Genomic DNA, 26,133 nt, shown 5'->3' on the forward strand with positions numbered 1-26,133 from the left:
TTATTCTGAGCCCAACGCACATAATGTGGCGTTCAACAGAACAGGGCGAGTAGTACATGCACAGTCACAGACACAGATCTTAACAGCTCCCTTCAGCCACATAAAGCTCCAGTAGCCACATTCCTTATTCACTGACCGAACTGTCCAAAGGTATCTGTGAAATCACTTTTCTTGCAATATTACTTCAGCATCCACAGTTATTAAAACCAAACAAAAATGCAAAATACTTCAAAAATGTTGATTAGACCCATAATGAACCTCAGTTTGACATCAACTGTCAAAGACAGAGACAGTAAAATTATTATATTTTTCTACATAGTCAAAGAACAGCCCCACATATTTTTAAATTTCCTGAAACAGCCATTTATTGTACACAAGATTGTTCCATTACTGAGAATCTCTTTTAACCATTAAGTATCGGAAGGTGGTGTTGTTGACTTCCATCTCATTAGGTTTAAACACCAAGCCAGTGATGTTATATTAGCTATAGATCTGCTAGGGTTGCCAAATAGAGCCACAATGGCATTGGGCTCCATATTACCATTTTCCCACCGAAATCAGTGTGTGTACATGGGTTTTTAAAACACTGGAAACCCCGCTAACAAGGGCGACAGACTCCTTTCAAATTGTCAGTAGACCAGAAAGGTGTACACAGCTCTGCTGCAGACATTATGCCTTTCTGTGCTGACTAATTTAAATGATGTTCAAGTGCTGCTTGGATGGAGATGGACGGTATTTTCTAGCAGCCATCATTGCATTGTGCTGGTTAAAGGGTTAAAAATAGCACCTTGTTGTATTTCAACAAATGCTGACGGAAGCCATTCGGAGCTAGAGCTGATAAATACCCGTGACTAATGCAGTCATTTGACCTGGAATTGAATGGGGATTGTAACCTGTCCCATTAAATAAAAAAGCCAGATGGTGGTTGGTGCAATGGGATAGATGCATAAGTGTCACAGTAACAAAGCACTGAAAATAATCGTCTAGTAGTTATGCAGCAATGTACAATGCCAAAACATCTGCACATTAGGGGTCGACAGATTATGGGCCTGGCCGATTATTGGGGCCCATATTTGGCATTTTGCTGATAATCTGTATTGGCATTTTATTTTAATGATTGACAATAAAATTAATTAATTAAAAAGTGCAAGGAAAGTGTCCGCTTTGGAGGAACTATTTTTATGTCATTCTTCAGGAAAAAAAAAAAGTTGCTGGGAACTTGTCTATGATGTTCAACGTTTAAGTTTTTGTGAAAGAGTTTGTTTTATTCGAAATTCTACAAATGTATATATCGATTCCAAATATCAGTTATCAGTCTCATTAACTACTAATAATCAGTATCAGTATCAGCCCTGAAAAAACAATATTGGTCAACCACTACTGAACATGGTTGCAGGTGATGGATGACATTTCTTTTTTAATAAGGGCCCCTATTTTTTTTATCCTTTTTTTTCTTGAAAAGCCTAGCTTTGGTAAATTAATTGGTAAACAACCTATCTTTAAATCAACAAATATTTTGATCATTTCAACAACACTTGTACTCAAATGGTTCTGCTCTTTCAAGTGGTGTTAAAGATAAACAAAATGCATAATTATGTGTGTTACTATCAGTTGGGGAGTTTGAGTTCCCTGGTTCCTTCAACTTACTATTTTCATTTTACATTATGAAAAGGATGCTCACTTCTCCAGCTTGATGCTGTCTTTATTATCTCTCCTGACATCCCCCACCTTCACACCTTTCTCCGGCCCAGTCTCTTCTCTCTCACTCTGCTTTTCATCCTTTCCCGCTTTTGTCTAAATTAACATTAACAACACCTGCACGTAACAACTTCATTAAAGGGACCTGACTTTTCCGTTCGACATAAACAGACAAATGCTAAATGGTAAGACCAAGGTAAACACGCACTTAACATGAGGAAGTAAACATGTTAGGTGTTTACAGTGGCATACAATCCACACTGTTCCGGCGCCGAAATCAGATGAAGGTCTTAAAAGCTATTGAGCAGTTTCACAACAACAAGCTGGCAACATAAGCTGCGATGAGAGAAAAATCCACCAGCATTAAACTCAATATGTCAATCACTTGTATTCCTCTGTTCAAACGGGTGCTTTACTTAATGCTAAACATGTGAAAATGACTGGCTGGAAGAGAATAGTGTTGTATTGACAGAGAGGGAGGCAAAGCAGCGGGCAGTCAGCCACTCTGTTCTGCTTCACTGCAACATGGGAGGGAGGCCAGCATGGACACACACACACACACACACACACACACACACACACGCGCACACACACACACACACACACACACACAGACACGCAGATGTAAAAACACACACTCACACATACAGGCATGCACACTTGCACAAATGCACACACACTGATACTCTCTCTTCCTCTCGCGCTCTCTCACACACTCTCACACACACACACACACACACACACACACACAGTGCAGCAGGTGAGGTGCCAGCACATCACAGCGCTGCCATTTTTCAGTGTCTTGCTCAGGGAGAAGCGCTCTGACATTTTATGAAGCACTCTGCAGAAATCAGCAGCTTGTAATGGCGGCTGGACTGTCACTCCTTTCCACTCTTCACACTCCCTCTCTCTCCCTTCCTCACACACTGCTTTTAAGATATTATCTCCTGTGATTAGCATAATCTAATCAATTTTACAAAATTGGCTTTTAATTACAAAGAACAATCTCTTCTTCTTACTCTCTGTTTTAAAAAAGCTTTAAATGTCTTTAGTATTTTTTTAAAGGCAAACTAAGGCAAGAAGTAAAACAGCAGCAGCAGGAGAAATTAGTGGATATAAAGTCAGGAAAAAAAAAACACAGATCATTGGGTCCATCTTTGAATTGCAGGTTTTTCCTGAGAAAATATTTTCTAGCCGTTTTGACATTATGAATTATCAGTCTAGTAAATGCCCCTATGCTTTTCTATGAGATGGTTTAGACGTGTATACATTTGTTGTTTTCTCCACTCTTGGAATCATGGATATTACCATACGTGCTTACTGGAAAGGCCTTGTGATTAGAAAACCCAGCTGTTAAATATGTCCTCTGCATAAAAACAGGGATCTATAACCATGATTAACTCTCTGGCATGTTGTTGTGCCTGACAAGCTCCCTGTTGAGCAATGATTAACAGTGAGTGACTCTACAAACCGCTGCTAGCACATTATCACAATGTTTAGATTAGCCAGTCCCTCATTGAAGCCATTACCGCCGTGGCTAAGCTAACAGTCGTCTTCGGAAGCTGGACAGCCGGCAGCCTGTGGCCCCGACAATTTACAACGATGACAAAGCTTGGCAACCGTGCTCTTAACTTTCCCCAAAGTTTCACTCAGGGCCAGAACATTTTAGAGTAACTCAGAATAGTATGCCCACAGGAAAACAAAATGTGATTCAACTTGAAATATGTGGGAAGTGTCGAGGCCAAATCTCTGAGTGTAGGCTACGCTATAAACCTTAAACTAAGCCGATTTCATTAATGTGACATTAGCATTTGTAATGAGAAAAGGGGGAAAAACCCCTTGGGACATCTTTGTTCTGTCACCAAAACTGCACACACACATGCATGCCCACGCACATAGACATAAACAGACACAAACACATAAGCTGCAATATCAGACACTAATTTACATCCATATTACACAAGAATCAGAAGATGCAGCCAAAGCACAGAAGAGAGGAAATGTATTTGCTGAGGTTTTATAATGAAATATCACAGCTTAGTCTCTGTAAACTAACTGTGACAGTTAGTAAATCTGTTCAACCTTTTCTGATGAACTGAGCTGATAATTCCAGACAAATAAAGCCTGGCATTCACTCCCACTCTGCCGCTCCAGACAGAAAGTATGGGAGGAAGACAGTGTCAAGGGCATATCTTCAATGATCTCATCATTTTTATTTTAAACTTGCCAGTACACGTCTGCGGTACTCCCCGACTTGGCGCTTTGCGTGGTGTGTGATGACACCCCTAGTCTCTTCTTCCACAAAAAACTTGCCCACATTAACTCATTCTGTACCTTTCCAGACTCCACAGTAGCAGAGCTGGCAAACATCTACATGACGATTTGTTGTGTAAGTGACTGTAAGGTTTTCATTTAGTCTATATTAAGCTGCACGTTTACAAATTGACCAAAATAGCTTCAGGGCCTGACCAATGGCCCTGTGTGATTAGTTGAACTGTTGTTTGTGTGAGCGAGTGACGTCAGGACCTACTGACCTTAAGATAAAGCTGAAAGTTGACAGTGAGATAACACCAAATAAGAATGTGCTGCTTCCATGTTGCTATGGAGGTAAGCGTGTTAAGTTGATAAATACATCAGTTCTGTCATTTTTTGTGTGAAACAATTTTATGTGTGATTTCATGATAAAATATGACAGAAATTATCTTTTTTCAATGTCACTGATGTTCTGATCTAAATTATTATCGTGTACAGAGAGTATTGAAGAAATTGTGAATAGTTTGGGGTTGGTATGTGGGGAATGCAAACATGGTTATGAGAACACTTGAATATCTTATCTTTCCCTTTCTGCTCCCTTAGAAGACATGAAGACACATTTTCATATTTGAACACATTAAAAATAAAACATGGAGTAGTGGTGGTGGTGGGGCTGATAGGAGAATCAATAGCAGTTCTGACAAAAAAGAAAATTATGCATTACAACTATGGGCAGTGTTGGGACTAACTATGTAATGGAGCTACATAATAAATCACAAGATAAATGTAACTGTAATCTGTTACAGTGACTGGGTAAAATAAATATGCAAAATTTGGTGATTACAAAGGGTTTACATCTGAATTTGTCAAAAAATAACTCAAAAATGTAACATTAATCCTGCTGCTTTGCATCTTTCTGCCATGCAGGAATGTCTTTTTTTTTTTTGCATATTTTAAACAAGGACCAGGAGCAAAGAGTCGTTCTGTTAGTTTATTAAAACTGGTGCATTTATAGAAGAGCCAGCATGTCCCAGTACCATATTATAGCAGACAACTAAATGCTTGAATGCCTTTGAGTTTGGTTTGTATCCAAAAGATTTCTCCATTAGACTAATTTTCTTGCAAAGCACTGAGACACTGACTGACTTCAGTGACACGAAACCTTGTAATGACGTTTGCTGCCCCCAATAATGAAAGTGGTCTATAATCACAGAGTGAAAGCTGCCTTTCCTGGATTTGCAAGTAGGACGGGGCAATATATAAACATTGTATCGATAAGGTGATATGAGACTAGATTGATTTGGGATATTGTGATATCATAAATGTTGTCTTTTCCTGGTTTTAAAGGCTGCATTACAGTAAAGTGATTTTCTGAACTTACCAGACTGCTCTAGCTGTTCTACTATTTGCCTTTATCCACTTAGTCATTATATCCATATTACTGATGAGTATTTACCAAAAGTGTCATTGAATAAATATTTTGTGACTATACCTTATCAGGGAATTTGGTAAAAAAAACAAAAAAAAACATTTGAATATTCTTTTGTTCCCATAATGCAGAACCTTATTTATAAAACATGCATCAGGACACCCCAAATGCAACATATTTTTCCAATGTAGTTGCATTACTAAAATCCGTTTCTGATGGATTAGTGTTTTCTGTTTTTATGACAGTGAAGGGAATTTGTCGCAATTGTTGCGTAACTTGCCAAAATGCTCACAGCTGGCGAGAGTGCAACTACAGCAAAGCCACTTTCACTTGTTTCCAAATGTTTAGGTGATAAATTAAAGGACGCCAATCAATTCAGCATCAGGAACAATAAACTGGCCACTAATTAATCAGTTTAACTATGAGCTCCACTGATCTATGATTATATTAAAATGCTTTTTGAACTTTTATAGTGCTGATAAAGAAGGTAGTGAAGTGTTGACTTGGGACCTTTTTTGCCATTCACACAAAACTAACTGTAAAATTTAAAGTGCTACAAAATTACCAAGAAACTTAACTGTGTGGCACAAATAAAGTACCACTGTGTGTCTGTAAGAAGTCTCTGACAAGGCTTAAAATGACATCAAGTCAAGGAAATTCAGTGAGCTGAGATTAAGACCAGAGCTGTACAACATGGTGGTCACCGCAGTTGCCTCGAGGCATGCATAATGTTACTTTCACGCGGTTTGTTCTTTCTTTCTCTCTTGCTGCTCTGTTATTGTGACATCTGATTCAAACTAGTTCTACTCCCAAAAGATTCCGTGAACGCAAAGTAAAGATGTCATTGTCCGATCCTTGTGTCCTTGTTTTTGTGGCCCTGCCTACCTTTTCATCACTGTCAAAAGACAAAATCAGGGCAAGATATATCTGGCAACACATACAGAACTTTTTTTTGTCTTCACAGTCAAAAGAAACTTAAATTTCAACTGAATATTTTACACAAATAAGGAACACTTTTTTTATTCTCTGCAGTTCAATGTGTGATAAAATATGATACTTTTGCCCTTACACGCAGAATAAAAAGATAATAAATGAGCGTCATAATAGAAAACGGCTTCACTCTACCATTTTTCAAGTATCACCTTTCTGCTGCTCTTTCCAGGACAATTTTTCTCCCCCCTGGGGGCAAATGTAGAAGACCCTTTTAAAAAGTCCAGCTGTGCCTTTAAAAGAGTTTTGTCACACCAGCCATGGGGTGCTTTGAAATGCTTTGCAGAATATCCACAAAATACAGCTCCTTTTTTCCCTGTGACATGGCCCTATTTCCTGTGTCACCACACTTCCTCTGTGTGATTTCATACAAAAAGTCAAAATATTTGAGCCTCCATTGTTGACTGTGTCAAACCTAGCCTTGACATTACTGCGCTGCAATCACACTCCCACAGGTGGATACACACGTGACTATAAATACACACACCGACACACAGAGTTACCTGTGTTACTGAGCCTCAACATTTCTATTTTTTCATGCGAAACTATATCCACAGGCCCGTCCTCTCATACTTGAACCAATCACAAAGCCTCCTTTTTGTTACCTGATATTATTTAAGGTGGGGCTAAAGAGGGAAAGGAATAATAGCTGTGGCTTTACATGAATGTATGCTTGTGTTTGGTGTGTGTTTCTGCACCTCTGTCACAACGAGCAGATTCCTAGTTTGGCAAGGCTGAAACTGAAGCTGCCTGGGCCTGTTGTTGATAGCCGTGTCTCACCCACTCACTGCCCCAGAGGGAGTCAGGACCAAGACCACTGCTCAGGGTCTGTCTGTTCACACACATGAAACACAGGCTTGGATTACACAGGGCTCAAATATGACTCATCCCAAGGAGGGGGTGGAGGAAGGCCCTGTCTGTTGTTTTGCACAAATGCACACACACGCACACACACACACACACACACACATACACACACTGCCCGCAATCATAGCTACATCACAGGCTCAGAGAGAGGACCTTGTGGTTCCACACACCTGCCAAAGACAGATGTTAAGAATAAATCAGAGAGAAGCTCAGAGTGAAGAGAAGCTCCACACTGCCGTTAACTCCACTAACTCACTACACAGTACACTAACTGGAGAGCAAACAGCTGCACATGATAACACACACCAGTGATGAAAGTAACAATAGCATGCGTGCACCTGACACGCATACAGAGAGAGGCTGCACCCGTGGTGGGAGAAAGAGTGTTTTCCAGTTTCCGTCTCACAGGCTCCACTTGTGTTTTTGTTTTTTTTAGTTTTTTTTTTTTTGTTCTGTTGCTGTGTAACCAGCTCCCCATCCTCTGGAGCTGAGGGTTTTTAAGAGCAATTGTTCTGGAAGAAGCCGAAATCCTCCAACGACAGACAAACAAGTCACAACAAGGCTGAAAGCAGTGTGGGCGGTTTGGAGAGGAAGCTCTCTTTTTTTCCGCTGCTGACTAGGTGAATTTCATGATTTCTTCATTTAAATATAGCACCACTGGGTTATAAAGAATCAACACGCTCACGAAGCCTGCCCTTTCAAGTGTTGCACAAGAATATACTGAAAACAGCTATTTTAGGGGACTGTGACCTCTTAAATCATAAATCAAACACCAACACAACATATCCTACATCCTGTCAGTCAGTGTGGCACACTTCCTGGTTCCAGAAGTCATGTGTCAAAAAAAAAAAAAAAAAAAAAAAAAAAAGAAGAAAACTCAGATGCATCCAAAGAAGAGCTTTTGTCTATGCTGGCAGCGAAGTCTGTGGACATCTTTTGTCGCTTGTGGGTTTTTTTTTAGCCTTTGTCGTCAAACAGGCTGGGAGAGGCAAAGTGGTCTGTGTGTGCATGGTATGCATGTGTGGCATGTCTGTCATAAACAGACACCCTTCACGCTTTGCAGCCCAGAAACAGGATAAAACAGTGAGTTAACCAGCAGCGCACTGACATTATCTCTTCTTTGCTGTCCTGGAATGCCAGCCTGCTGTGAAACTCCGAATATGTGACGTCCTGTCACACCACATAATGTTTCTATGTGTGTACATGTGTGCCAACTCAGGAAAGGAGTGCGTGTGGGTGTTTCGCTTTGTGTTTCCGCATTAAAGGCACAAGGCCAAGTGTGAATGTCTAGGTCTTAATTCTGTTCAAACATCTGACCACGTGGCTCACATGGCCTATGAAATAATGTTGTTAGAGAAATCCAAAGTATGAATAAAAAAAACAGCAAATAAACTGTTTTGAAATTAAATTTGGAGCAGAAACATGACAATGCGTTCCAAGAAAGTTTGCTCCTGTCTGCAAAATAAAGCCCAACTGGCCCTTGTGATGCCGATGAGTCTAACATCCACGACTCAAGAGGTCAGGCAGCCCATCCAGGCCGAGCATTAGGGGTTAAGGGGATGAAACCAAGTGTGAAATGTGAGAAGACAAGCCAACATGGTTTCTCAGGCAACAAATAGAAAGGCGACAAACATATCTCTGTGACTGTGAGGAACGTGAGGTATGTTAGGGAAGAAAGACCGTCACATCAGCCATGATTCATATGAGAGCGAGATGGAAAAGGAATTAGAGTGGCTTTCTGAACCGGCTGAGTTTAGACATGTTAATCAGTAATAGCCTGTTGTACTTCAGACGGGAGGAGTGTGAGCATAGTTGCGTGTGTGTGTGTCTCTGGCAAGTTCAACAGCACTTGGACTTGAGCTGGGTGAGCGTAAGAGAAAGCTCCAGACCAAGAGATAATCCATCTGGACTGTTTCCTTACAAAACATATGGAAAAATGCAGAAGGTTTTTTTTTTTTCCTTTCCTTTTCCGCCCACAATAGCTATTAATATCTTGCACAGAACATTTGCTCATGTCCCACTAAGGACTGGAATTCCTGCTGAAACACAGTCATCTTGGAGGATTAGAAAGAGGCGGTCAGGCATTTTCACGCACTCGCCATATGTATTCTACGTGTGCAAGGATGAGCATAAACACATAGACCAAAAGGGTACGCACTCAACATATTCTGCTCTCTCTTTCTCTCTCTCTCTTTCTCACACACACACACACACACACACACACACACACACACACAGATTTAGGTAAATTGAAGTGACGTAATCTGAACCCTCAGACACGACATGCCTTAGTCTGCTCAAGTCATTTAAACAAAGATAGCCTTCCTTTGCCGCATTGAAAATAATTCACTCTAATATCAACAAGGACCCCCCTAAATAATCACACCAACTTCCTGACAGGAATTGTTCACAGCAGCGCCAAAAACCTGTGTTAAAATGACAGCGCTGTAAATTGTTTTAATTATAGCCGACACAGATAATAGCCTGTGGAAACATCAACCTTTTCTTCAAACCCTCCGCAAGATCCAAACATACAGTATTCCCTGGAAAACGCGGTTTTGTTGTATATGAGTGTAAATGTGTGTGTGTGTGTGTGTATGTGTGTGTGTGCGCGCGGGCGTGTGTGAATACAATATTCATTTTGCTGCAGGAGGACAATCTATGCATAACAATGAGAGGCGCTAATGAAATCAGCCATCAACCTGCGATACATACATATTAAAGCAGGACCTCAGAGTGTCATTCGCTTAGTGCATCATTTGTTCCCACTCGGTTTTTTCTCTCTGCCACCTGACCTTTAGAGTATGTACCCCCCCAACCCCCCCGCTCACTTCTCCACTCTAAAAATAGGAGCGTGTACCTGCAGTACTGTGGCATTATGCATAACATGTGTGTTTGCAGCACTGCGCGGACATGACAATACACTTTGTGCGGGATTGATTTGTGCACAGATTTAAATACAACTAATGTTTGATTTCTCAAAGTTTGGAAGTCTAATTGCCACCTTTAAACAGATCAGCATCACAAATGGTAACCGCTGTCAGAGCTGTACCTTCAGTATAATGTCATATCATCCCAGCTGCCAGGGAGAGACGCTCCTCCCTTCCCTCTAAGCATGCTTCACAGCTCTGGTCTCTCTGTCTCTCCCTCTCTCCCTAACCCCCACCCCCACGCTGGCAGGGAAATGGATCCCTCCACCTGACAGTGGCCATTTTGAGCCTTCTCTCCTCTCCTCTCTACTCCAGCTTCCTGGTAAACAATGGGAGAGGGATAATTGATCAAACAGCCAGGGAACCCTCCGAGCAGGGGAAGGTCACCGCCCGCCAGCCCAGCTCACTAAGGAGGGGACGAGGAGGAGGAGGAGGAGGAGGAGGAGGAGGGGAGGGGGGAGATGTATGTGTGTCAATATGTGTATGTGCATTTGTCTTAGTGTGTGTGTGCATGTGTTGCGTTCTGTGCATGTGACCAACTGTGCAAAAAAAAGACACAGAGGTAGAGACAGATAAAAAGTGGTGTGTGTATGTGTGTGAGAGTGTGTGTGTGTGTGAGAGTGTGTGTGTGTGTGTGTAGGTGTGTGTGTGTGTGTGTGTGTGTGTGTGTGTGTGTGTGTGTGTGGGGGGGTATCTCTCTGACGCTCTTGAGCTGCCATTTTTCTTCCCTGACAAAGACTCCATCTGCCACAGAGCCATTTGCTGCCTCTCGAGTCGGCAGAGCATTCCGCACGCCGTGTTCACCTTGATGTCACCTCTACACAGCTCACGCCTTGCTGACGCTGTACACTCACACTCTCTCACACTCTCACACACACACACACACACACACAAAATAACACATTTCTTTTCCTCTCTTATAACGTATATGCTCATTGTCTCCCACTCACAAACAAACACACGCTTTCAGTTTCTGTCATACACACTGTCTTTGCACACTGACACACACATATATTGTGTGTATGTGCCTAAGCAGTGGCCCTCCCTCTCCTCTGCATGGCTGATATCACTGTGCAACCATCAGCGCTGTGCATTGTGGGAGTGTCTGTTGGGGCAGAGAGACGCGACAGGGGCTGAGGGATTCACACGCCTCTCAAAGACAGCCAGAGGGAGAGACAGGGAGAGAGGCAGGAGGGGAGGGAGGCAGGGGAAGGAGAGAGAGATACGGAGGGGGCCGGTAACTGGAAATGAGAGATGGCATTTTAAAGAGGAAGCTGAATTTCACCTGCAATTACCGTAGCTCCGGGGCACATGGCTCGGTTAAGAGACATTTCATTCCAAAGCCACTGCGTATAGCTGCCGCACTGAGCCCTGAGAGGCGCATAAAGAAGGAGGGAGAGAGAAAATAGAGCGGTGGAAAACTCTCCTCTGCCCAAGATGGCCCTCAGCAGATGCAGTGATGAAAGAGAGGAGGCAGCCAGGGATGTAACTGGTAAATGAAACCCAGCAGAAAACACTGGAGACGAAGACGGAGAGGAGACGGAGAGGAGAGGCGAGGAGAGGAGAGGAGAGGAGAGGAGCAGGGTTCCTACACATTTTATGGACAAAATTTCTTAACTTTTCCATGACTTCCAAGTTTCCTATAAAAATCACCAAAAATTATAAGACAAATGCTAAAAATTTTAAGGGAAAAAAATCACCAACATTAAAAAAAAGAAATAAGTTTCTTTAAAAAGAAAAAAGAATCCTTTAAAATATCTGATTTATATAAATACAAAATACAGCCATTTTAAGTTGTATGCCCCTCCCATAAAGCCAAATGTGTTTCAAAACATATTTGACATGCGTAGTGGGCATACATGAAGGGAGAGATGGAAAGCAGAGAACAAATGAAGAAACTTTTGTGATAAACAAATAAACAAAAACATGTCACTGACGCTTATTAAAGCTACGTTATGTCGTCAGCTACAGAAAATAAATTCACAGTTATGTTACGTTAATGTAGTTTAATTTATTAAACCCTACAAATTTCCATGATTTTTCCCAAACTCAAACTTCAATGATTTTTACTAATTCCATGACTTTTTAGGCCTGGAAAAAAATGTTTGTGACATTTCAATGAGTTTTCCATGATGGTGGAAACCTCTAAAGTAGAGGAGAGGAGAAGAGGAGGACGGAGAGGAAAGGAGAGGAAGACGGAGTGGAGAGGACAGGAGAGGAGAGGAGAGGAGAGGAGAGATAAAGGGACAGAGAAAAAGGGGGTATCTCATTCAGCAGGCCCCAATTCGGCCATCTGCACACCAGACCAGACAGCTGAACTGGGCCTCTGAGAGCACACAAACACACACATGCACACACATACACACACACTGAACAAAGAGCAAATAAAATCCAATAAACACAGTGCTCACACTCTCACAGTTAAGTACAGGAAAAGCTGGATGTGTTTAATGATTAATATCGTTCTTAGTATTTGTTCTTCTCTTTCGATGAAACCTTGCTCTCGCTCTCTCTCTCTGTCTCTTCCTCTCTCTCTGTCTCTCTCAGAACTCCAAATGGAGCAGTAATGGTTTCCCCGAGGCTCTATGTCCTGGCTAGTTTCACCAGGCACACTGCTGTGTTTCATAGGAGAAGTGTGACTGCACAAATACAGTAATGAGCCCTCACTGGGAGCTGGGGGCCTCCTGGCACTGCTAATGGCTCCTCTGGACTGCAGCTGTATCCAGGTTACAACCTGGCCTGGCCGACAGGCCCTGGGACACACAGGCCCGGTAGAGACAAACGATTCTCAGCCACAGGCACACACTGAAGTCAGAAAACCAGGTCCATAGTGGACTATGTGTTTGGTGTGTGGGTGTTTGAAGTAGGGAAAGAGGAAAGAAGATCTGGGGAGGGGGTTAGAGGGGGGCAGGAAGCTGTGGAGGATGTCAAGAGACAAGGGGCCATGGTAGAGGCAGGGGCCAAGGAATAGAGACAGTTGAAGAGATGTGGTTTGGCCATAAACGCAGCAGATAGACCCAATAAAGCTGGAGGCTCTCATAGGGCAACAGCTGGCGTCGGGTGAGAGCGAGAGTGGTTTGTGTGTGTGTGTGTGTGTGTGCGTGTGCGTGTGTGTGTGTGTGTGTGTGCGCGTGTGTGTTTAAGAGAGACAGAGAGAGCTTGTGAGAGTGTGTGTGGTCTGCTACTAATAGTCATATTAACAAATTTGATTATGCTTTTAAACATTTAAGCAAAATGTGTATTTTCAGTACACACAACAGTAAAACCAGCGAGGATAACAAACATTAAATGTAAAATGTTATTGAATACAAGCAGATTTTAACCTTTAAACCCAATAAACCATATGACAAATTCATTATAGCAAACTTCCATTGTGTGGCTAAGGACCTTTAAAACAATGCATTTTTAAAGGTCCAATGTGTAGGACTTAGAAGATATATTGACAGATGGAATTTAATATAATAAGTATGTTTTACTTAGTGTATAATCACCTGAAAAAAAGAACTGTTGTGTTTTCATTACCTTAAAAAGAGTCATTTATATATCTACATTGACATTGGTCTTCGGGGATCGTGATGTTGTACAGACATTAGCCAGAACAGAGAATGCAAAAAATGAGATAGGGCCTTTTGTGTTTTCGCATTAGCCCCTGTGCTTAGCAGCCCCTTCATGACGAGCAGCATTGGTAAAACATAGATTCTTTAATGTGAAATTAAAGTGAGTGAAGGAAAGTGAAATTGCTTTATTTATTGTTTTTACTGGTTTATATCATCGGGTCTTTTTTGTTATGGAAAGGAAGAGATCTCTGCAGATAATATGGCTCCCACTCAGAACCTCCTTGACAATAGATACTGAAAAAGGTCTAATCAGGAGTTTCAACTGGTTGCAATCTGCAATCCTCACTGCTGGGTGTCACTTAAACCAGGGTTTCCCTCACATTCATTTATAATGAAAAAATCTACCGCCGTGTATTGATTTTACATTTTTGGTGGTATACCGTTCGGTTATTCATTGCACCACACTCCTGCCTGACTGACCTGAGTGCAGAGTTTACTCTGGATTACACTGAATCTAAAAACTTAGATTACCTCGCCTCCTCCTCTCGTACATCGATCTGATCTGATCAGCTTTAACCGGATCGACTTTGACCCCACAACTCAAACTTCACAAAGTGATGGTGAGGAAAAAAAAGAACTCATGAGTCCTGCCTGCACTGCGTTCACTGACTTATAAAAATGTCTGAACTGAGAGAGGGATCACAGAATGATAAAAAAAAAAGGCACACAACACAAGATTTAAAATAACAGAAAGTTTGCTGACACCTGCCCTGCTGTCATCAGCAACCGTCACCCATAGATCCCAATTCTGTGGGAAACACTGAAATCCCCCTAAATCTTACACACTGCTCCATTAAACAGCAAAAATTGTCACGCTACAGTATGTAAATATTCTAAAATGACACCCATCTAGACATCACCAATTTTTCAATTAATGATCCAGCAATTAAAGTTGATATAAAGTGAACATGATGTGATTGGAAGGTTGGTAGATGAGTGTGGGTGGTGGCAAAGGCTTGACCATCTCTTGTTTTCAAACCTAACTGCAAAACAGGCATAAGTGCCGAGTCCAAGGAGCTCATATTGCAATCCCGTTTGCGTGGGGCTAAAAGGTTTGTGATGTATGGGGGTTTAAAGGTCTACTGCTAATGTTTCATGAATTACCGGCATGCAATTATGTTACATTATGACACCCAAAACTCTGCATTGTGTGTCCAACATCTCCCCTCTACAACAACAAACACATTAGCACACACATGCACACAGAGACCCACTCCCATTGTTGCCCTCTCTGGGAAAGCTCACAGCTTGGGTTCTTTAGCTCCTGTTTTGTCTGGCCCTCCATTCAAAATGGCCCCCTCATGACCACGCACATTATCGTGCGGGCAGGCAGCCCCCGAGTGGACTGAGGCTCCCCGGGTGCGAGCAGTGATTCATGGCACAAGGGTCTGTAAAAGAGCAGCCTCGCCCCACGCTGCAGCCCTTCATGGGGACAAGGAGAGCAGAGGCTGTTTGGCAAAGGGGGTGAATGAAAAGTCTGGCTAGAGGACTGAACCCTGTTGAGACCCCTGGACCGAGGGAGGTAGAGGGGGAAATGGTCGGTGTTGTCTTATGCGGAGAGAGTGAAAGAGACAGAGAGGCATGAATGGGTAAGCCCAAACTAATGCTGCGAGTGTGTCTCGTTGAATCCATGCTGCTCCCTATCCCGAGGACAATCTCGCAGCAGCTTTTTAACAATCTTAGCTCCGAGGCAAGTGCAAAGTACTAAATGTTTAGGCGTTATCTCTAACACTTGCCCAATCTAACAGAGCACCAGTTTAAAGGGCACTGGGAAGGGGAAAAAAGGCACTGTGAGAAACAAAGAGGGCTCATGAATAAGAGCTGAAAAATGATAGTAGTTGCTAGGATTGATGAAACCCTATTCAGGTCTTGTGACAGGCAGCGAGACACACAAATTCTTTCCCCTCAGGCTAGAAGGTGTAATTTCCCCTTCCACTGTCACAAGAGCCATGTAAAAAATTATCTGTAGTTCAGTGACTGACTGCCTCCAAGTAATTTGTAATGTACAACATGTCTGCACAAATATCTATCTATCTTTCTATCTTTCTATCTTTTATCTATCTATCTATCTATCTATCTATCTATCTATCTATCTATCTATCTGTCTATCTATCTATCTATCTATCTATCTATCCATCTATCCATCTATAGGTGCTTTTACATTGCCTGTTCAAAGCGGGAATATCACGGCATTATGCCACCTCGCCGTTCTATATATAGCGTACAATCGCGGAAAGGAGGGACAGAGTTGTCTTGCCTCTGAGCCGGGAACAGAGGTAGTAACAGCGCCAAAATGAGGTCTGTGTAAAAGCCAGAAAAATGTGGCTGTGGTTAGGGCGAGTCTGATGTTTTGATGATGACCACATTGCATGAGATTTAAAAAGGATCTCTAAACAATTAGCAGCTAATCCAAAGAAGAAGAAGAACAGGGGCCTTAAATGTGAAAAGGATGAGATTTCTTACTAGGGGCGACTGATATTGGTTTTTCAGGGCCGATACCGATACTGTTTATTATTACCTAATGAGACAGATAACTGATATTTGGAATCCATATGCATTTACAGTAAAAAAAAAAAAAAAAAGTCAATATTTAGAATTTGCAATATAACAAACTCCAACACAAAACTTTGCTTCAATGCCTTTGGCAAATGTTTAATCAAAACTAAAACTAAAAATAGCTCCTTGAGGTTTTACAAAGTGCAAGCTCACCCCATGCTGACACTTTATTTGCACTTTTTAATTAATGCTGATACAGATAATTAACAAAATGCCAAATATCGGCCCCGATAATCTGTCGACCCCTATTCCTTACCCTCCGAGCAGAGGACGAGATCAGCTGCCATGTAACTGAGAGGGTACATGATTGTGATTGATATGTTTTTCTATTGTTATTGCTTAAAAAGTGCTTCCAGCGCGTATGTCATATGTCACACAAGAGGCTGGCGCTGTTGTGCTGCAAGTCATGGCCGTCACACCTTTTTTGATTCCGCAAAGCCGCAATGCGATGTATAATCACACACTGGAGCGAAATGATGCCGCCGTTGTTTGATTGATTCTGTGTAAAAATGCAATGGAGGCATTAAGAAGGGACTTTGTAGATGCTCTATAGCATGATCTCTGTGTAAAAGGCCTTATCTATCTATCTATCTATCTATCTATCTATCTATCTATCTATCTATCTATCTATCTATCTATCTATCTATCTATCCTTGCATATCAGGACTCTCAGAATAGAAACACTGGCATGCTGCTCCGTTGTAACACACGGTGGGATGCGGATGGAAATGCTGGCCCCACAGGACACACACGCACACACACACACACACACACACACACACACACACATAAAGAGCGGACTGCTGTGGGGCTGACGCAAGACTATCTCTGTCTCACGTGTCTCTCCCCTACGGCCGCCCGCTGCTCCTGACCTTCGAGATGTTTTTCTCTCTCCTTCTCCCTCTCCCTTTATTCCTCTCTATTTCACACTCACACAACACACACGCACCCTCACTCACTCATTCACACACACTTGTACACACACTCCTCCTTTTTTCTGCACACCTCCCAGCCTCTCCTCAGTATTTTGTCATTAAAAGGCATTGCATTTCAAGCTTGGATCAAGCAGATGGGGCTGCGTAAGCATTGCTGCTCCTTCACGCAGCACCTTGGCTTAAGCACAGACAGTCCACATGCATTACAGCACTTCGCTCCCCTAAATGCATGCACGCAACACAGACACACACGCCAACATGCACACGCACAACCTTCCTGGAACGAAAGAATCATCCCAGTTGTGGATGGCTGCTTCACATGGGTACTGTGTGTAGCTCGGGTTGTGTAATGCCTCGCTGATGTGGCTGAATACCTGAAGACATGCTCCACAAAACAAGAACGCTAAACAGCAGACAAAGGTTCATCTCACAAGCAGAGAGAGCGCTAATATATTTATTAGTCCTTTCTGGAGACCAGCGGTTCGTGCCTTCTAGTGGCAAAACACAGACAAATACACTCACATAGAGTTCAATGGGTTCACACACTCACACTCACACACACACAAACACACACATGCACACTCACTTACGTGAATGTAATATAATTATATCTCCATGCTATTAGACACATTTCCCTGTCTTTCTTTCATTTTCTCTCAACATTTGCATATTCCTTTGGGTGTTTGAGTTGAGCAGCTCTTTCCTTTTTCCTTCTCTTGTCTTCCAAGCAACAAATGTCAGCTAATTACACCATAGCTGTTTGGATGAGCTCCATCTTTCCCTGCGCTCTGCTGTGCTTGTTCTCTGTGGGGCTGCAGGAAAAGTCAGGCAGCCAAGACACCAGTTAGAAACAGCCAGTGGTGGGGGTTGATCTACAACACCCCCCCACCCCCCACCCCTTAGAAATTGATTCCCCAAGAGAGGACTCATCAATACTTATCACAAATGATACAACCGACTCGCACCAAGCTGCGGGGGATATAATGTATCATTCACAGCCGGCGAAGAAGCAGCAGATAGAATCAGGTCTGGTAACATACAAGGCTAAAGAGCCAGTCACGGCGAAAACAAGTATTTCCCTGAGCTCTGCATTCAGTAAAAACCCTCTCATAAAAAGATCCCATTTGATCTGGTGACACACACTAGCAGGCACAAGGCCATCAAGTCAGGCAGGAGAGAAAAGTGCAAGTCATTGTCTGTGCATGGAACAACAAACTGCCACCTTGGTGTGCGTGAAGTGAAGCCTTGAGGACGCAGCCGCGCCCCTGAGCACTGCTCACTCTCACACAGTGAGACAACAGAGAGAAAGAGAGAGAAAGAGAAAGAAAAGGACGGAGAGAGGAGGGGATTAACGCCGCACATAGTAACACACATAAACAGCTAAACACAATTCAAGATCCTAACCTAGAAGCACTGTAGGGCACAGTTAACAACCATTTACATTCAGCGTTGGCTCTGAACAGATAGCAAAGTCAAAGGATGTTTATTAGGCGCGTACGTTTCAGACAAATATTCTGATTAGAATGGGAGAAATCTAATTAATTGCTTGATTCACTGAATGAACCCCGAATTTGTAATGTAATCATAACAACTGCTTTTCAAGGGGCTCTTGTTAAATTTAATTGGGGGAGAAAAAAAACATCCTCTTTCACTGAATGAATGAAAATCAAATTAGGCCTGAAACTGGAGGAGTCTGCAAGTTTGTTCTGGCGTGCCGTGAAAAAAAAAAAAACAAAACTGTAAAAGCAGAAGTGTGTGACAATATATATTTTAAAAAGTCACGCATCGACTACTTTGTAACACACAAAAAATACATATACCAGCGGCACAGGGGGAAGAAGAGGAGATGGGTTTAGTATACTGTGTACTCACTGTTAGAGATGTCTTCAGCTCTTTGACATAACTGCTGTAACACCTGGAGAAAAAGCAGAAACAAAAGATCAATGTGGTTCAGGTTAAAAATAAAGCCTGACTTATGGAAGCAAAATGTTTTTCCAGCATGCTTTAATTTATATTATGCTAGATTATATGCTGTATTATGATAAGTTTTTCTGTTTGAAAGCCTGAAGGGGATGAAGCCCCTAAAACTACCCCTGGATATCAAAGTTACAGTCACACAGCTTTTTGCTTTTTAGACACATCAAACAAAAACTACAGTGACGTCTGAAACACAGCTGTGGCGGCGCACTTACAAACACGCACGGAAAGATATTCACACATACACAAAAAGTCTCTTTCTCCCCGAGCCCTTTCTTGCAAAACCTGTTTGTTAGAAATGGATCCAGACACTGGAGCTTTGAGTGTGAGGATATTTTCCCCAAACACAAGACAGTTCTTGCAGAGAACCAAGCCTTACCCGTGTTCTCACGCCCATCTCTCATGCATTGTCTCGAAGGCCCTCCTGTGCTCTTACAGCCTAATCTGAGCAGCTCACCATAACAGACGCCACCCTGCTATGCATATCATACCACAGAGAGCAAACACAGGCAGATTTTACATTTATTTTGACTAATACACTTATTCTTGGATGTGAATAACATCTGACTGATGCTCTGCCGAGGAGTTCTCAGCAGTTTGTCAGTATGGTTAGATCATGTCAAAAACAGTACGTACAAACTTGTCTTCATAACACATGCACACAGACACAAGGAGCCAGGCTCTGATAGACATTTCCAGACACACCAACAGTGTTATAGCATGTGTGGGTAGCTATCTAACAAGGTTGTGTTGACAGTAAACACATCCATCTGGTCACCAGCAACAGAATCAAGTCTGGTGGAGCTCAAATGTGGTTAACTATTACAAATATAATTTCTACTTTTTTAATTCAGTGACCAAATCTTGCACACAGTTTAAAAGAGGTGACTTTTTTCAGTAATTCCTGTAAAAGTCACATGTTTGAATGGCTGCCACGGTAAAATAACAAAATAAGTGTTTTGCAAATAATGAGCCTAAGTGGTTTTGTCTTTCTAGATGCCCTACAGTCATGTCAAAGTCTATGGCACATCATGCGACACACATCTGTCATTACAGCTCAATTTATCATTGAAAAGAAATCACCTACAGTGGCTGTGTTGATAATAACCACGCTGATCGAACTGCAACGTTTCCCTTCATTATCCACACACAGACAGACTGACAAACACACGCACGCATGCACAGACACACACACACACAAATACTTTGATAACTCATCGCAGTGATAATGATAACAGAGAGCCAGGTAGGCTGAATTCATCTTCAGCTTTTTCATAAAAGCCTATTAGTGGATGATTAAAGGATCTCTGCTCATAGGGCTTCAGCACAGAAAATGATTTGCCAGCCACGAGGCAGGTGAATTACACTGGATAAGAAAGCCAGTGCTGTCTGCCATCATTTGCCTGACTGAGAATCAGGCTGTTAGTCTATTAACCTCATTTTACTGTAAGATCTTACCAGTTTTACATCAATGCCAGATGGATAAAATATCACAAAACACACACTTTTCTTCCTAAGACTGAACGCCTGTACCCTTCTTCAACTGCTATTTCCTCATAAATCATGTCAATATACAAAGTAAGGGCTGGAGGTAACAATTATTTTCATTATCAATTAATGTGCAGATTATATTCAATTAATCGTTTGGCAAAAAATGCCAAAAAGCAGTAAAAATGTGTGTCTTAAAATCTTTAAAAAGCTAAAAATGAAGCCACCAAATTGCATAATTTGTAAAGATATTTTGTTTTCTACCACGTAAGACAAAAAAAGATCACCACAACTGAAAAGCAGAAACAAGGGAACTTTTTTGCTTGAAAAACTACTTCAACAATTACTTTATTTGGCAAAATAGTTGCAGCTTGAGGTAGCCTCTAGCTTAGTGAGTACAGCGTCTTCCCTATGTAGAAGGGGCAGGAGTCCTTGGTAGCAGCCTGGGTTCGATTCCAGCTTGTGGCCCTTTGCTGCATGTCATCCCCATCGCTCTCCCCCTTTCCTGTCACTCTGTAACTGCACTATAATAAAGGCAAGGAAAAGCCTAAAAATAATCTAAAAAAAAAAAAAAAAAGTTACAGCTTTCTTTAGCCAAATAATGAATTGTCAACTAATTGTTTCAGCTTTATGTGATATAAAAAAAACTTTTTAAAAATGTCAAAAGGAAGTTAACCACCACATAATAGAATAAACATACTGTTATGGGTGAAATAGTCAGAATAATATGATTTTATCTAAATGCAAAAAGGTTTACCTAAATAATCATTCAATGAGAAAACACATGCAATCATGTTTTTTTAAGTAGCACAAAGCTATTTGTTCAAACCTGTAACAGCCAAAATGATACAACAAATTACTGCCCTAAGTTATGTTAGTGAACTTTTTACTTTTTGAGAAATAATCAAAATGTCAGTTTTATTATAGGCATCATTACTTAGTCATTTCCATCTAATTAACTTGAAAGGCGAAACACAAACAGAAAAAAACAGGAACTAACTGCAAAGTTATAATTACCTGCATTTACACTCCAGGCATGCTTGCACATGGACAGTGTATAACAGAGCTGTTATGACGTCTCTCTGAATTGTCTTGTTTGGTTTCCCTAATCTCCCCCCCCCCCCCTCCTTTGCTTCAGCCACACAGATGTTGACTTTACTTTAAGATTCATACAGCGGCTCTCAAGCATCCGCGCAGGGTTAAATACAAGGGTCGGACTTTTGTGGCAGCCACAGAAAGCAGAGAAAGACAAAGAAAAAGAAAAAAAAGAAGAAAAAGAAAGGTCACCATGTTTTATATGAGCCTCCTTTACAAAAAAAAAAGCCAAAAAACTATTTGAGCATGGAAAACAAGTGTACTCTGAAAATACACATATTGAGATTGGCCTAAAATCCTTTGCTTTTTAATATTTGATGCCTTGTTAGAGGAGCGACACTGGTGAGGTGTTTGTCTCTGTTGTCTCTGTTGATCTCTGGCACACCGGCCCCTGTGGGAGTGAGCTATAGCGAGACTTGGCCGCAGACATTTTCCTGAAGCCCCCAGAACAAAACAGGCAAGTCTTGACAGTCTGTCCGCCACCGAGTCGTCACACAATCAGTTGCAGGAAACCAATCCCTAAATAGCAGTGATTCATCTCTTCATCACACACAATGCCAGTACACAGTGCACAAAGAAGCTCTCCTTCCTCTCTCTCTCTCTCTCTCTCTCTCTCTCTCTCTCTCTCTGTCTTACCCTATCTGTCCCCCCCCCCCCTCCCCCCACCCTCCCCACACACACCCCCAGTGTGGTCTCTCATGCTGCTTAAAAATAAGTGCTTCTCCCAGCTTTCTTTGCCCTGTGATTTACTGGCAGTGTTTAACTGCAGGGCAGCATCTTTTATTGTTACATGATCTGGGGCTGAAAGCTGACAAAATGGAATCTCTGTGCAGCTACCTTTGTATGTGAGTAAGTGTATGTTCGGGGCAAAGTAGGGAGCGGGCGGAGGAATAAAGAACTTGTGTGAGAAACGTTTGTCTAAGTGCAATTCAAATCTTCCCAGCCTCCCGGTGCTGTGTGTGTTTGTCATTCCACTAAATGGTTTCTTCCTTGACTTGATGGAGCAAGTGCCATCTCAAGGGAACGGGTCACGCCACACACACACACATGGTAAAGCGCTTTGAGACCGGCGAAAAGCTCAGAACATTAGCGCAATCCATTTGTAAGAGGTAGAATATATATGTAACTATATGATTGTACATGTATATATATATATATGAAATAGTAGGCTTGAATGTGAACGTCAGTCTTTTTTGTCTGTGTATGCACGCATGTTTTTGTGTTGCCATGATAATTCTTCTCCTAATGGCAGAGAGCCTGTTGCTGCATTAGCCAATCCACTTCCTTCTCTTGCTTTTCTCTGCAAAGATAAATCTCATTCACATGCAGTCACAACCAGGCCTCGCTGGTGACTGTTCACACAGTTGCACTCTGGAACAATGATATCAGTACAGTATGTGACCAGATCATCACCAGTGGATAATCAGGCCCACACAACAGGTTCGGTGTATCGTTACAGGCCTGATGATCCATCAAGATGACGTGTGAAGGTCAGAGTAGCCGTGACCAACACAGCTGTCACATCTCCTCCCAGCACCCTCTTGGCTAACTGGCCTTCCAAAACACTCAGCACTAAACACGGCCAAGTGGGCAGCGCAGGGGCCAAGGCCAAGTGAGCATGCCTGGGCTGGGCTTGTATCATGACATGATTGCCCCCTCCATACAACAATTCAACATGTGGTGAAGAGGCAAATCAGGGTTGTTTTGATGTGATGACGCTGCAACTGTGACAAGGAAGGTGTTGACCTTCCCTGCAATGATAAACATGTTTTAGTAGGGATGTCAGTTACAGTTAATTTTGCTCACGATAACCCGACAACCATTAACCAGTGACTAACAGATACAGGAGGAAATAAACACATAAAATGACATAAGCACTGAAGTCCTTTCCTTTCATTTCGGTGTTATCCATTTAAATTTAAATGTTTTGTGAGGTAAATGTCTTTTTCTTCTGGTGACTTTGCTGTGGAATTACACAGTCCGAGTCAGCCAAGTGATGCCCTGCGGCCCAGAAAGACTTTTTCCCATTGACTTACATCGGGAAAGAGACGTCTGTAAATCAGTAAATAAATTTTTGTGTGCATCAAAAATCCCTACGAAACATATCATTTTACTATCTCGATTTAAGAAATTCAGTTTGATAACATTTGGAAAGTCTAAAAGAGCCGCAAGACTAATTTTGTAGATCGCCATGCATGCTAGCGAAGCACAAAACCGGAAGTTAGTCGCTTTACGGGCGGAAGTTACCCGCACAGGCACACTTGGCCGTGCTCGGCCGCCGCAAGTCTCTAGAGCACATGCCTTATGGGCCATATTAGATTGGGTATTAGATTGTATTATGTACCCAAAAAAAGAGCTTTTTTGGCCTCATACACCAATGAGCAGCTCTCATAGAAATGAACTGGGTCCTATAATACATCTATGATGGAAACATAGTGCCCACTGTCCACGACGTCCCCAGGAAGTGCGCCGGGTTTTGAGGCCAATCTCAGTAGTGGTTGAACAGTGTATTTACACCGTCATGTGATGCCTTGCGGCCCAAAATGACTTTGTTCTATTGACTTAAAAGACAAAGAGATGCCTGTAAATACATGGATAACTATTTTGAGTATCACCTTTCGTACACAGGATTTGATCTTTTCGGTCCAAAAACATTTCTGAAGTCTAGAAGAGCTGCACAATTAAAAAACTGTATCCCTACTGAGGTAAGCAGAGCACTAAACCTGAAGTTCAGCCACGCAAGTCGAAAGTGAAACTAAACTAAACTTACTCTTTGGGCCACACAGTGTGGAAGTAGTGCCAATCATCCCCAGATCATCCAGGTAAGTTTATATACGAATCAAATATGAACATATGAAATAAGAATCAAATTAATGCTGCCGTTCCTCCAGTTTTAACTGGTTAGCTAATGTCAGCCTGGGCCCCTCTGCACTGTGCAGTAGCGGTCGACAAGATTATCGACCTGGATGATAATTGGGGCTGTTACTTGGCATTTTGATGATTATCTGTATCAGTATTTATTTCAATGATCACCCAAAAAATTAGTTTATCAAAACGTGTAAAGAAACTGTCAGCATGGGAGGAACTTGTACTTTAAAAGTTTTAATAAAGCATTTAAATAAAGGTTTATGTTGGAGTTTCTTATATTCCATGTTCAAAATTTTGACAGCTGATTTTTATTGTAAATGGATATCAGTTCCAAATATCAGTCATCAGTCTCATTAACTACAAACAATCAGTATTGGTATTGGCCCTGAAAAACCAATATCGATCGACCCCTACTGCACACCACCTGAGTCACGTAAGAGCGTTGCTCATTCTGTGATTACTGCTGGTAATATAACCCCTGTGGTGGTACAGCTTTGCAACGGGAACATGGTGGCCACCCTCCAGTCAAAGCAATACTGCTGATTCAGGGTGGCGTTACTAATGGTGACACAAACCACATAACTGATGACATCCCGATGTATTAGCATTGGCTTTTGAGATTTAACAACCAATACAGCCTCAATTTTAAATGACTACCAGTTCTGCTGTAAGAGGGTAAAATGCCACAGTGGAGCTGAGTGGAGAGCAGATGTGAATCCACTTTGATTTCAATGCCTGTGTGTGTGTGTGTGTGTGTGTGTGTGTGTGTGAGTGTGGAGCTTCTATTAAATGGATCTGCTGTCTCCTTGATCAAGGGAGTCAATAAAGGGCCAGTCCTGTCAAACCCTCAGGGGTAAGAGTGTATGCACATATGTGTCTCTCTCTCTCTGTGTGTGTGTGTGTGTGTGTGTGTGTGTGTGTGTGTGTGTTATGGTCAGAATTTGAAGTACTCTGACAGGTGAGTGATTGAGTGCTTTCATTTCCCTCCAGCGACAACAAGACATGTGCACACAAACACACACAGAGTAGTACACTGCATGTACACACAGTTGAGGATGGAGAGAGCAACAGAGAGGGAGGGAGAGAGCGAGAGAGAGAGAGAGAGAGAGAGAGAGAGAGAGAGAGAGAGAGCAAGAGAGAGCTGTTGTTTCCTAAAGGATGCTGCTCCTGTCTGCATGCTTAAATTAGCTCTAAATGTTTGGATTACACACGGGAGCTCTCACAGAGGATTTAGCAGCCATAGCCTGGAGTCCGGGGGATGGTGTGGATGTTTCCATCTACATCCAAACACACACGCACATGCACGCACACAATAAGTGTCCTTATACGGATCACATGCATATGTCACTCAATTATCGCTCGCTATATTCTGTGAACCCTTGACAACATAACAAGAGCTGCATGCATCTTACTCAGACAAAAGATGGGGA

At 42.1% G+C, this 26,133-nt stretch overlaps 1 protein-coding gene across 11 annotated transcripts in view; it reads right to left on the reverse strand.

The window, feature by feature from the left end:
• Nucleotides 1-26,133, reverse strand: part of baz2ba (bromodomain adjacent to zinc finger domain, 2Ba) — a 79,996-nt gene that overhangs the window by 45,671 nt on the left and 8,192 nt on the right. For all 11 annotated transcript variants that reach the window (XM_042492893.1, XM_042492864.1, XM_042492929.1 and 8 more), the window contains exon 2: nucleotides 19,148-19,190. The gene's annotated coding sequence lies outside the window, so the exon portion shown is untranslated. The remainder of the gene's footprint in view (nucleotides 1-19,147; nucleotides 19,191-26,133) is intronic.

This window comes from Plectropomus leopardus, chromosome 1 (genome assembly GCF_008729295.1).
Source record: "Plectropomus leopardus isolate mb chromosome 1, YSFRI_Pleo_2.0, whole genome shotgun sequence".
NCBI classification, from domain to species: domain Eukaryota; kingdom Metazoa; phylum Chordata; class Actinopteri; order Perciformes; family Serranidae; genus Plectropomus; species Plectropomus leopardus.